At 36.3% G+C, this 12708-nt stretch overlaps 1 protein-coding gene across 1 annotated transcript in view; it reads right to left on the bottom strand.

Annotated features, from left to right (window-relative positions):
- Window positions 1–12708, bottom strand: part of katnip (katanin interacting protein) — a 1410884-nt gene that overhangs the window by 993089 nt on the left and 405087 nt on the right. The window lies entirely within an intron of this gene.

The raw sequence follows: 12708 nt of genomic DNA, 5'->3' as shown, positions 1-12708 counted from the left end.
AAAGGCCTTTTCAAAATTGTGCTTGGAAAAACTGAAAAATCTGAACAATACAATTTACTCAAATGACCCAACAAAATCTCGCTACTATCAACAATGTCTGTATGGCTTTTAGGCCAATAAGCTGATCTTGAGATCTTGGACGTTGGGGAACATGTTACTGTTCGTCATCAAGCTTGAAGAAGCCCTTATGAAAAAACTCAAAAATGTATTTGCGTTTCTTTGGATAGCTTAGTTCCAGTGCATAAATGCAGCCCATGAGGTACAGCAGGTACAAGAATCTGCTCCAAAAAGTACATTTGCTCTCTCAATGGTTATTTCAGCTTTTTTGTGACCTGGATTGGTTGTCCACAAAGATAAACTGCTTTCAGAGGCTTAATACTCTTCCTTGGTAAAAAGACAGAGTTTATTAAGAACTACAGAAACATTTTTTTTATTCATGTGAAAACTTTTAACAAAATAAGTGAGATCATACAAAATGCATGTTATTTTTTATTTAGTACAGTTTTGAGTAACAAAATTATGGATTATGGAAAATGATAAAGAAATTGTCATGGACTTTCTCAGTTAAAGAAAATGTGTGTCTATTGTCTGCTGATTAAAGCAACTGTAAATTGCCCCTCTGACGGACAACAATACACATTTGATGCAGTTCATTCTTAATTTGGAAGAGATGTTGCTGAAAACATTGTCCTGCTCTTCACATTCTCCCATAGAGCTCCTTCTAGTAATGTTCTGATGGCTGTTAAAGAAGCTAAAGTCAAGTGTTAGCAGAAAAAACAGAATCAGCCTGTTTTTCTTGTCTAACAACTATCAGTGAGATGATTATGATAAAGAGTATAAACCACCAATTACTCTGACATAAGTTTAATGCAGCAGGGAACACCCATACATTCTTCATTTACACACTATGGCCAACTTTGTTTACCTAATTCACCTATGACACCTTGAGAACAAGCAAACTATACACAGAGAGCTCAGCTGGGACCTAAACCAGTGACCATTTTTCTGTGAATCACTGTACTGCCCCAGTTAAAACAAAATAATTTCAATGTACGATCACATGTTCAACAAAGGCAAAAATACCCGAAACAATGGGGAAAATACTGTTAAAACAAAGTAAAAGTTTATATTGATCCCACGCTGGCATCTGACTAAAAATTGATATGCTGCACCAGTTGGATGCCAGATTATTACTGTAGTATGCCACTAGAGCAAACCTGCCAAAGAAGCAAAAATATATACAATAAAGAAAAACACAGAGAAGGTAACCCAAGAAAGACCTCAATGTATCACTTTAATAACAGCTTTCATAAATGATCATTAACAAATTGGGGAAACAATGTTTAAAATATTTTTAGAAGGAATCAGTAAAGCAGATCACACTCCAGAACATGTCAGGACATTAAAAGTATGTATTTTCGACTCTTAAAACTATCTTTCTGTCAGCGCTGATGGGTTTGCAGTTTTGCTTTGTCAGAGTTGAAAAACAACATTCTGTTCCAGTACGTATGTTTACAGGGCCAGTGTATTATAAACACAGAGGTGAAACTATGTTCATGCAGTCAGTTCACATTACCAGCATGTGTGTGTGTGTCATACAGGTACATTCTGTTAAACAACAAATTGTTTGGTAAACTGTAGAAGCAATCAAGATCAGGAAAAATGGGCCTACTTGTGTTATAACAGTGAGAAGAAAGCACAGAAATAGACAATTTCAACATATAATTCCATAAAAATGTCTTAAAGATAACATATTCTGCCTTCTTTTCAAGATGTAAGATAAATAGAATACAAAGTTATAATTATATATATAAAAAAATCTGCCTTAATAAGATCAGCTAACATTAACAACTTTTTTTCTCTAAAAAGTCATGCCATGGTAGTGGTGCTTGTCAACAAAGTCACCTATAAACATTTACAACAAATACATTTTAAAAATGATACAAGAAATTTGACTCACATTTTTTATCTCTCACCAAAGCCTCTCAAAATATATGTATCATATGTTGGCATTGGATACTCTTTTTGTCCTGTATCACCAATGAGACTCTGTACTGTATGCTTCAGACACATCAAGATTTCAGTTTTCTGTGCTCTACTTTTCAACACCCACACCTTTGAGTGGTCATTTTGTCATGCTTACTATACCTAGTTAACAACAATAGCCTTGTGAATGCATTTGACTTGAAGTAGTACAGTACAATCATGGGGTTGCAGTTTCAGTGGTATGACAGGTTTTTTAAGTTTCTTAAAAAAGTGAAACCAAAATCTCTGAAGATGACTAAAGATGTGTTAAAAAATAATCTCTAATGGGTCTCTATAATCTACAATCACAAATTCAATTGACTGAACTAAAGCAAAATGAGGAACATGTCAAAGACAACAAGAACTTGTTGAAGTTGAAGTTTCCTCGAAAGAATGAGTTTATATTGATCCTGCAATGTGCTGCATCTTCTGTGATGAGACTGTTCATAACTGTCATTATCCTGCATGCTGGTGGGTCAGTAATCTTTCACGGTGTAGTGTTAAAGGGGTGGTCTACTACGATGTTATATTTTAAACTTCAGTTGATGTGTAGTGTAGCTGTGTGAACATAAACAGCATCTCTGAATGTAAACTGCTTAAAGTTCAATGCAAAGGGAGACCTTGATTTATACAGAGTTAGCTTAGCAATGCCTACAATGAATGAATTTCAGGGACTACAAAAAATACTTCCTCCCCCTGTGAGATCACAAAAGTTCGTTATTGCGCATCCCACACTGCGCAGGTATAGGCCGTGGCCAGAGGCGCTGTAACGTTACTGCAGAGGGAGAAATGCCATCCTGCTGTTTCCACAGAGCTGTTCTGTTTCTGTTGTTGGGCTTCCAAATGACACGACCCAAACACAGAAGTGCTTACAGTTCAATATTAATTATGTTCCAGAGAATTATAAAATAATCAGCAAGCATGATTTGACAAAACGCAGCTTCCAGAATCTCTCCCAGTTCAGTGCTGGATTCGGCTAAAATCTCCTCAAAGATGGAGCAAGGAAACGCTGTGAACTCAGTCATGAGCTGCAAATGTTTTTATTTGTTAATATTGATCCTGACATGTACAGTGTCGAACCTTAACGGTGTGTTGTAGCAAAGATGTAAACAACGGGAAATTATTGTAGCCGCTAACGACTTAGCTAACGTTACAAATTTATATTTATCAAACGGCTGTAAACACACACACGCACTCTTGGCCAGCACCTGCGTCTCTCTGTGTGAGACGGCAGAGTTTCTCTCTATAGGCAGCTTTCCTATGCGTTTTACAACTCGGACAATAAAGTCGCAAAAGATATGTAAACGATTCATGTTACTTACACAGGCATATTCCGGATATGCGTGAAAGACGTCCTGTAATGCGTTGATTAAAAAAAAAATACGGCAATGATTTCCCAACTGGAGTGTAACATCAAAAACAAATCAATCCAGGCTCACAAAGGTCTCATCTCACATCTTGTGCTTTATTCTGTCACCACAGAAAATAACTTAATCCGAGCATGAGAGAAAAAGAACAATAAATATCTCTCCCGCGCACATGCGCTTCTCGTGTTACAGATACTTCATCATATACACACATAAACACTCTAAAAGGCACAGAAACACTTAAAGGAGCCGCATCCCATTTTCACTCGTTACAGACACGTGTTGACTGACTGACTGTTTACACAAAACGCGTGTGCTTGTCAGGGCGTGACGTGGAGCCGATCAGTGAATCACAGCACATTATGATGATGACCAATAAGATTCACTTGAGGGCGGGCCTTTTAGAGGAACTAGGAAATATGACAGTCGTTTTCATGTTAGCTGAGTAGCTGTGTATAATCAAAGTGAGATTTATGAAAAAATAACACGATTTCCTTTAAGTGAAACATGAGCACACATTGCTTTGCATCTTATTAACGCAACCAAGCCTTAAAATTACATTCTGGACCACCCCTTTAAAAGAAGTTAACAGTGTATAGTGGGGACTAATAAATGCAGCTACAAAGCAAATGGCAAAAATATATGTGGCAAAGAAGAAGAAGAGGATGTATAAAAATTCAAAGATGGAATATAATCCCACAACCCTTTGGCACACTGATTTCCTGATGGAGAAGCTAAAAAAGTCAAAACACTTGAAAACATCAAGAAAAGTGCAGGAGAAGGAAAATCAGGCACCTTTTTGTTTCCTTTCAAAAACTAAATCATGCACTAAAAGTCTTTAGATTGTTAAATCCTGCTCGAAAGCCCAGAAATGTAAAAGTACATATTGTGCTCACAGTCTGTGGTTGTGCTCTAAAGACTGGACCTATGTATGTAAAGTACAACAAAACTAAAGTCATTCTTTACAAATATTATTTTCAATACTGTAGTGTTTATTTATATACATTGATGAGACAATATACTTTATCTGAAAATGAATCAACAAAATAATAGAGAATTTTATCTTTTAAAATGTAGTTGGCATTCATTCTCGACATTGCATTACATTACATTACATTTTGGCTTAGGGATTGCAATGTTGGTTCCCCTATTTTTTTCCCATACTCAAAAAACTAACTAACCAACTAACCAACTAACTAACTAACTAACTAACTAACTAACTAACTAACAAGCAAGCAAGCAAGCAAACAAACAAACAAACAAACAAACAAACAGGAGATGTTATTAGCCGTGGATTGTCAGAGACTTAGCCATGCCAATTTCCCTTCCTACAACTGATAGTGTTAAGAAAAATGACATCTGCTGTCACTTATGGTGCAAAAGCTACATTAGGCCACTTACTGAAATAATCAACCAGGGTGATGACATAGCAACAGTCCCATAAAGCAACTCCAGATAATATTTTAATATGGATCATTAGGTAGTTCTATGAAATGTGCAGGTAGGGGCTTTGTCCATTTTGTCATTCAACTGCTTTATCACACAGGTAACAAAGTAACAATAACTAAAGTAACGAAAGTAAGTCTTGACAAAGTATAACCTAAATCTCTGAAGATGACTGAACATGTGTCCAGTTGGAGGCAAATGTCTCTAATCTACAATCACAAGTTCAATTGACTAAACTAAAGCAAAATGAGCTGAAACTACTTAAAGACGCTCTGAAGAAGAACAAGGAATATGTTAAAGAGAACAAAAACAAAAAACAGTGATATCTCATGGTGTAGTGTGAAATTAACAAAGTACAGTGTGCACTAATAAATGCAGCTACAAAGATCATGTCAAAGGATATATGTGAAAAAATATATGTGAAAAAGACAAAGAAGGAGAAGAGGATGTATGAAGATTTAAAGAAGAATTGCATAACCACAATTGCTGATGGGGTAGTTGTGGTCAAAAAGCTGGAAGAAAATGCCAGAACTGGAGGAAGAGAAAATAAAAGTGGTCAGACGATCATAAGACTGTGTGAAAAAATGGCTGATGATCACACTCAAGACTGATTCTGCTCTCACCCTTTGGCACACTGATTTCCTGATGGAGAAGCTGAAGGAAAAGAATGAGTCTGAAAAAAGTCAAAACATCAAGAAAAGGGCATAAGAAGGAAAATGTGTCACCTTTTTAGTTAAAGTATGGAAAGAGTATGGAAAGCAAATGCAAATTATATACAGTTTACTCTTTACCATAACTATGTAGCTATGAAAAATTGTTGCTAAAATTCCCTATAAGAATTATGCAGGTATTCTAAGAGAAGTTTTTTTTATAATGTGATAGAATGGATGCAGTGACTGACAGTTTCACCCACCTATCAGCAGGTGGCACCCGACTATATAAACTTTGGAAGTTCGCCCTTACGGCACGTCACGTCTGACTTCAGTTCTCGTGCGTCACTTCCTTGTTTTGGTCTCTGGTTGGCAGTGATTGCAGGCAACACTGCCAACAAATTGGGCCGTTTTACAATCATGTTTTGAACATTATTGTGTGGGTATAAAATGACATAGGCAGGTATAGAAAATTTGGACGGTTTTGCAATGGAACGGGTTGAGTTTTTTTTTTTTTTTACTTTCTCAATGTGAGTTTTCTTTCATTTATTTGTTTTGGATATTGTTGATTTTTGTGGTGTTGCTAGTGCTGACTGATAGTGACACTACACATTTTGTTATTGTTTTAGTATTTCATCTTGTTTGTATTGTCTAATTGGAATGATTCTCAGTTGGGATATTAGTTTATTTATCAAGTATTTGTCAAGTTGAGTCTGATGTGTAATCTTTCTGTGAGCAACAGTGACTTTTACATTTAAGTACATTTATTGTCTATATCTTTAGACCTTTTGTGTTTTCCAGTCTGGAGTCTGGACCTCATGGTTGGAGGGGCCTTTTAGTAGTGGCTGGTGTGGGACACTTGATGTGATGCTGAGTGGGTGAAGTACATGGTGGTGTGGTGTCTAGAGTGCTGTGGATTTATTCTTTGGTGTTCACTCCTGCTAAGCCCATGCTCCTGGGTTAAGTGTGGTGGTTTTATTATTATTATTATTATTAAATTATTGTTGCTCATAGTGAGGAAATGTGCTTTTTAATTGTTGTTTTTATGCAAGTGTACACTATATTGCTTGAACTGAATACATTTAGTATTTTTATAAATTGTTTCCCACGTTTCTGCCTGAACTCATTTTAAGGGGACCGAGCCTGTGTCCTTGTTTGGATGTATTCCCCATTAAGTTGGGGAGGCGTAGTTGCTACAGTTCTTTATAGAAACACAGTTTGATCCTGTGTGTGCTTTTCTGTGCTTGCTCTCTTAACCCACGCTCATGCCACAACAAACTAATTTCCAGAGAATCACGTGCTTTTTGCCAGCTGGTCCTGGATCTGGTTCCTAGCTCACTATAATGAGAGTTTCCTACCTTAGTTATCTTCACCTTGAAGAATTCCCCCTTCCACCACTCCTCCATCCTTTCCTTGACAAGGTGACACGGTGCTCCAGTGGTTAGCACTGTTGCATCACAGCAAGAATGTCATTGGTTCAAATTCTTACATGGCCAGCTGATGTTTCTGTGTGAAGTTTACATGTTCTCCCCGAGCCTGCATGGGTTTCCTCTGGGTTCTCCGGTTTCCTCCCACAGTCTAAACACGTCACATGGGTAAATTGACCTAACTAAATTGACACAATTGATGAACTCTTAATCTGCAATTCCTAATTGCCATTAGCCATATAATAAGCTGAGGAGTTCTCAAGACCTGAGCTCAAACTCCCCTCTTGTCTTACAAACTGGAGGAAGCCCCGGGCTAGAGGATCTTATGAGCTCAGAGCTCTCTCCCGGGACAGCATGCCAAGGCTTTATGTTCAATCATAAGCTAAGTGTAAACTCTTAAAAGTAAATTAATGTGAAGGACATGAATGCAACAGATAACATTTAATTACATTTAAAGTCTATTTAATTATTTTTTCAATTCACATAATAATAATCTATGCCTTATTAAAATAGGATTTTGTTTTTCTCATATGTAAGTGCTTTGCGTTTCTGCTAGAACATTTCAGTTTGAAAAACAATATTATGTTTTATTCATTTAAGTGTGTGTCATAATCACAGTCACCATCTACAGTGTATGACTGGTCATTGGTTGGAGACTGTTGAATTGTTTTATTAAGCACTGCCATCTAGTGGACATATGAGAATAGAAAATACTATCACACATGCTTTTATGTATTTAATTCACAGTACACTGAACTGACCAACTGAAGAAAACTTGACAAATATAAACAAAATTTTGTATCCATCAGTTCATCTGTGTGCCAGTCAGTGTTGTGCAAGTTACTTCCAAACTGTAATACATTACAGTTTACTTATTACTGTTATTTAAATGTACTCCCTTACCTTACAATATTACTGTCTCAGAATTGTAATATGTTACATTACTCTTATATTACTTTTTAGTTACTTTCATCAAAATTACTACAGAATTAAAACTTAACATTATAAAATTCTATAATGTTCTATAATGAGCATTTTACATCCAGTAGAGTGATTTGATGTAGCAGAATGACTGTGACCTCTCCAGGCTACTAACAACATAGTATATAATTGTAAATGTGAAGGCTCAAGACAATGCAAGAAAGGATGACAGCCAGAATCACAAATGATCTGTTTAAAGTATGGTAGAGGTAAAGTGATTATCTAGCAATATCTGTGAATGGCTTGGCTATATTCATATTAGACACAACAGGCCGATATGTAAACTCCAATGGCATGACAAAATGCAGATTTTGTTTCTTTTCTTATTGTTGCCATTATTGTATTTACTTTACATTCAGTGGTTTACAACACAAAACCGTCTAGCACAAAGTGAGCATGATGAACAGCTTTCTCAGTATAATGTTTGTGCATCGATTTCCTGTTTGTGGACAAAACTGCTTGCGAGCTCTCACATACGCTGCTCGCGCACAAATTCTCACAATCTCTCAAATATGGACAGCTCACGCACAAGTTTTCTTGCGTGCTATCAGAACACTGCTCTCTCAGTGAGATTATATGCAGACTCACAATTTGTGTCTTGTGTTCCCTCTTCCTTTCGAGCTTTTTGATATGAATTATATTAGTACACTATTTATTAACAATAACCAAAATACTAAAATAGACTTATAATTTTTAATCTAATAAACCATAAAATTTTTGGCTGTATGTTATATGATGAGATATTTCTCCACAGGGCCCCTGAACACACATATTGTCATTAAGTACTTAATTTACTCTGTTGTGGTAATACTATAGTTGCTATGGTAACACAGCAAGTGTAATATAAACAAATGATCCAGTGCTGTAGTTTTTTTTTACAATATGGGGTAGATTGTACTACAATTCACCACACTTTACTGTAGTAAAACTACACTTTATATTTCATTTTATGAGTTCACTATTCTTAATACGACAGTATGCTTAAGCATTCATTGTAAATACTAGCCTAAATCATAGGCAGTATACCTTACACTCAAAAACACTAGTATTTATTATAGAATTTATCCAAACCTGTAAGTAAAAAGTGTAGTAATATATAAACTATATAAAAATTCTTGGGATAACAATTAAATAGGAGGATCTCTGGAGAGCAACAGAACGAAAGGAAGAGGAAACACACGGCACAGATTGTGAGTCTGCATCATCTGATGGAGTGAGAGCAGGTCGTTAGCACGTGAGCAGCCCAGCCAGTGTTGAGTGAACGCGAGGAGTTTTGTTCACAGAGGAAACCGGCACGTTCACTCGCTCGTATTACATAAATGAGCTTACGACATTTGTCAGTGAAATAACGGCATATACACTTACGTCCATCTCGCGAATGCACTGTCATCTGCTTATTCATCTATTTTCCGCTTTCCACTGTGCGTACTGCGAACCGGGCTGAGCCAAATAGCCCCGGACCTTGAGCTCAGAAGCTGAAATCATTCCGCGTTTTAAGTAAAAAGGTCCCATAGCCAGAGGGAGATAAATGACAGCACGCGCATATATTCTCTAGCCACGAACAGGAAATAGAACTGCGGTATTTTTTATTTGTTAATGTCTTGCGGGCGAAAAGTTTGTTGTAACGCACGCGTTACTGAACATGTACCGAATAAAATATTACTGAAAATGTATTAGTAATGCCTTACACTACTGCGTTACAGGAAAATGTAATACATTACTGTAATACATTACTTTTGTAACGCATTACTCCCAACACTGGTGCCAGTCAAATGTTTCTGGGAATAAACAGAAACAAAGTTTAAATGTTTTAAAGACCAGGAGACAAAAGGTTTTCCCAAATGAAAAACTAAGGGATTTCTCAGGACGCAATCGGCTTTTGTATAGCGGTTATTTTTTCTCAAACAGAACTGCCATGTTAGATCATGTTAAAGTAAGGAGTAACACATCAGCTGACAGTGGAATATTGGTAAGAGTATTTTATAAGAGTATCACACTACATTTATTTACATTATTCTATTCAGGGTGTAGCATGTGTGTGCATTAACAGTAAAACAATGTACAGGTAGCACAAAAGAATGGCATATTCTGTGTGAAAGATCCCTTATAACTTAATTTTAGTACATTTGGTTAAAATTAAACATAGTCCTGGGGGCTGTTCCAGAAAGCAGGTTATGTGACATACACGGGTAAGTTTGAGAGTAAGTAGGTGGATAACCTCAACTTTGGTTCCAAAATCGGAGGTAACTTCTGGGTATGTTAAGTAGCCATAGCAACTTACTCTCTGAAGATAACCTGCTCCGGAGCAGGTTATGTTCAGAGTAAGTTGCTATGTTCCAGAGTTTGTCTGTTTCAGAGAGTTTACTGAGCATTGCGTGCTCTTTTGATGAGAATATTTATGGATGTGGACACACAGATACAAGTTTTTTCGTTGTGAGAGGGTTATAAGTGCATAGTTTTTTTCATAACCAAATTTATAATGTTAATGTATTTAACAAACCTTTTTGAAATCAAATGTGACAAACCGCGGGTCTGCGCTTACCATAAAAAACATTCAGTGCAGCTCTTTGTATTCGCGTCAGGGCATTTTAGGCAACTGTACAATGTGGCAGCATGACCACCTGTACAGTATGCCTGGCACTGAACTGTTTTTTTACACTTTGTACAGTTCCTTGGTCATACATTACTGCGTATCATTACACAGATAATTTAGAGCACGGGAATAGCGTAGTGGATAGTGCGTCTATAAAGAACAACGGAGCGCACAGCGGAGCGAGTTCGAATCTCACTTACAGATCTTGTGTTTTTTCTCTTCTTCTGCACCCTCACATTTTTCTGTATAATATTATAAGTGGCAGCTTTGTCTTTTGTAGGAAAATATATCTTTAATTTAAGATGTAGGACGTCGTTCTTATATATACATTCACGCACACACACCTACATTTTTTTATATAATATTTTTTTCAGGGTTTCTAAATGCTATTGTGTGCATTAATTGCAGCCGATTTTAAAGCTCCATCAGTCACTAAAGGACACTGATAATATAAAATTTGTCCAAAGTATAAGTGTGCAGGTACAACTTAATTTTCTATCCTTAATCTTGGTGTGAACTTATTGCTGCTTCCACCTACCAGCTCATATGTGATGACCCCACCTCATCACTATGTTGAGGCTAAATGGCTGATTTTCAGGAAGTAATGATTCAAGTGTATAACACAAATATAGTAAAAAAAACTATAAAGCAAATGTTGCTTTACACAATGTTTATTTTTATTATATTTGTATTATAAAATAGAATCATTACTGGGCACTACATTGTTACTTGCTGGAGGACAAAAGATACCCTTTTCTGCCTTATACGATGACACGTACCTGCAGCCTGACCCAGAGGAAATCTCAGTGACCCAAGCAGACAAAACAGATGGAAGAGTGCTAAAAAATATAATTAGTCAAAAAAACATGTTTAATCAAATATTTTGGTCTGTTCATTTCTTCATTTCCTGAAATAAAATGAATGATTTTGTACACTGCTTTATACACACCTTTCAACGTGTAACATATTTTTCATATACATTTCTCACCTTAAGTTGATGCTCATGTGACTTTATCTTTGAAGATGGACCTTATACAGCTACTTTAGAATTTAAATATGTAGATAAAAGATTTTGTGATCCAAGAGTAATATTCAAATATGGAAAAGTGCAGAAAATTCTTACACTGCTTGTTAGTTGAGGCAGAAGGAACTTCGTCTGCATGCAAAATAAAAAGAACCTAAAGCTATCTGGCAACAATCACTTACAACAGTGACAGAGTGTGTGGTTTAAGTCAAAAACTCAACCACTGAAAAGCCTTTATTATAGGACACAGCAGTTAGACTAGCCTCTTTCTATTAGCTGCATGTCAGAAAGAATATTCTAGAGTGTTAAATAAAGAGCTCCAGTAATTAAATATTACCTTTTATGATAATGTTTCTGTGTTTAATGACTTTGGACAGAGTTCTAGCTCCAGAAAGATTACAATTTCTATAAGCCTTATTAGTCAATACACATATTGTGGCCTTAAGAAATTAATGGCAAGAAAAATAAATGCATGAATGGTTACACAACATACTCAAAAAGGATGTTAAAGAGTATTTTAATTTATCATTACAATAAAATGGAGGGTGGCATGTGTAATTTAATGAACTAACAAACTTTCTTATTATTTATTTTTTCTTTTCTTATCTATTTCTTATTCTATATTTCTTTCCTTCGTTGAAGCAGATGTGTAATCTCTGTGTTTAAAACCTCCAGCTTCGCCTCTGTAAAGTGCGTTGCCCTTTTTTTTCTCACCATGACTTTCTATGGTGACTCGTGAATTCGGCGATCTATTGAAAATGCCTTCAGGTGTGTGCCGTGCACGCGCATTAACCCGCGGTTATCTTCAGGAGGTTGATTTAACTAACTCTTGTCACCTGTTTTGGAACCAACATACTCGCGGTAAGCAGGTTTTGGGTAAATCAACCGAGAGTTTAGGTTTTAGCAGATGGTAAGTTAACCCAGCTTTCTGGAATACCCCCCTGATGTTGTTCTTTGACCCGTTTCAACACACCCAAATTTCGCCCACCTCATTTCAGAAAAGACTTATTAAATTTCCTTTCCGACTTTTTTTTTTCTTGACAAAAGCAAAAAGGAGTCAACAATCAATGATGAATGAAGAGGAAAAAACCTTCAATGAGAAGTTTTATTTATGAGAAGTTTATTTCTGAATCTCTGTAAACTATTAGATTACTGGACCACAAACAGTAAACATGTCTTCAATACGTGTGTCTGC

The sequence above is a fragment of the Danio rerio genome, chromosome 24, assembly GCF_052040795.2.
Source record: "Danio rerio strain M-AB ecotype USA chromosome 24, GRCz13ab, whole genome shotgun sequence".
Lineage (NCBI taxonomy): Eukaryota > Metazoa > Chordata > Actinopteri > Cypriniformes > Danionidae > Danio > Danio rerio.
The sequence above is the reverse complement of the archived record's forward strand: the minus strand, read 5'-3'. Positions and strand labels throughout refer to the sequence as shown.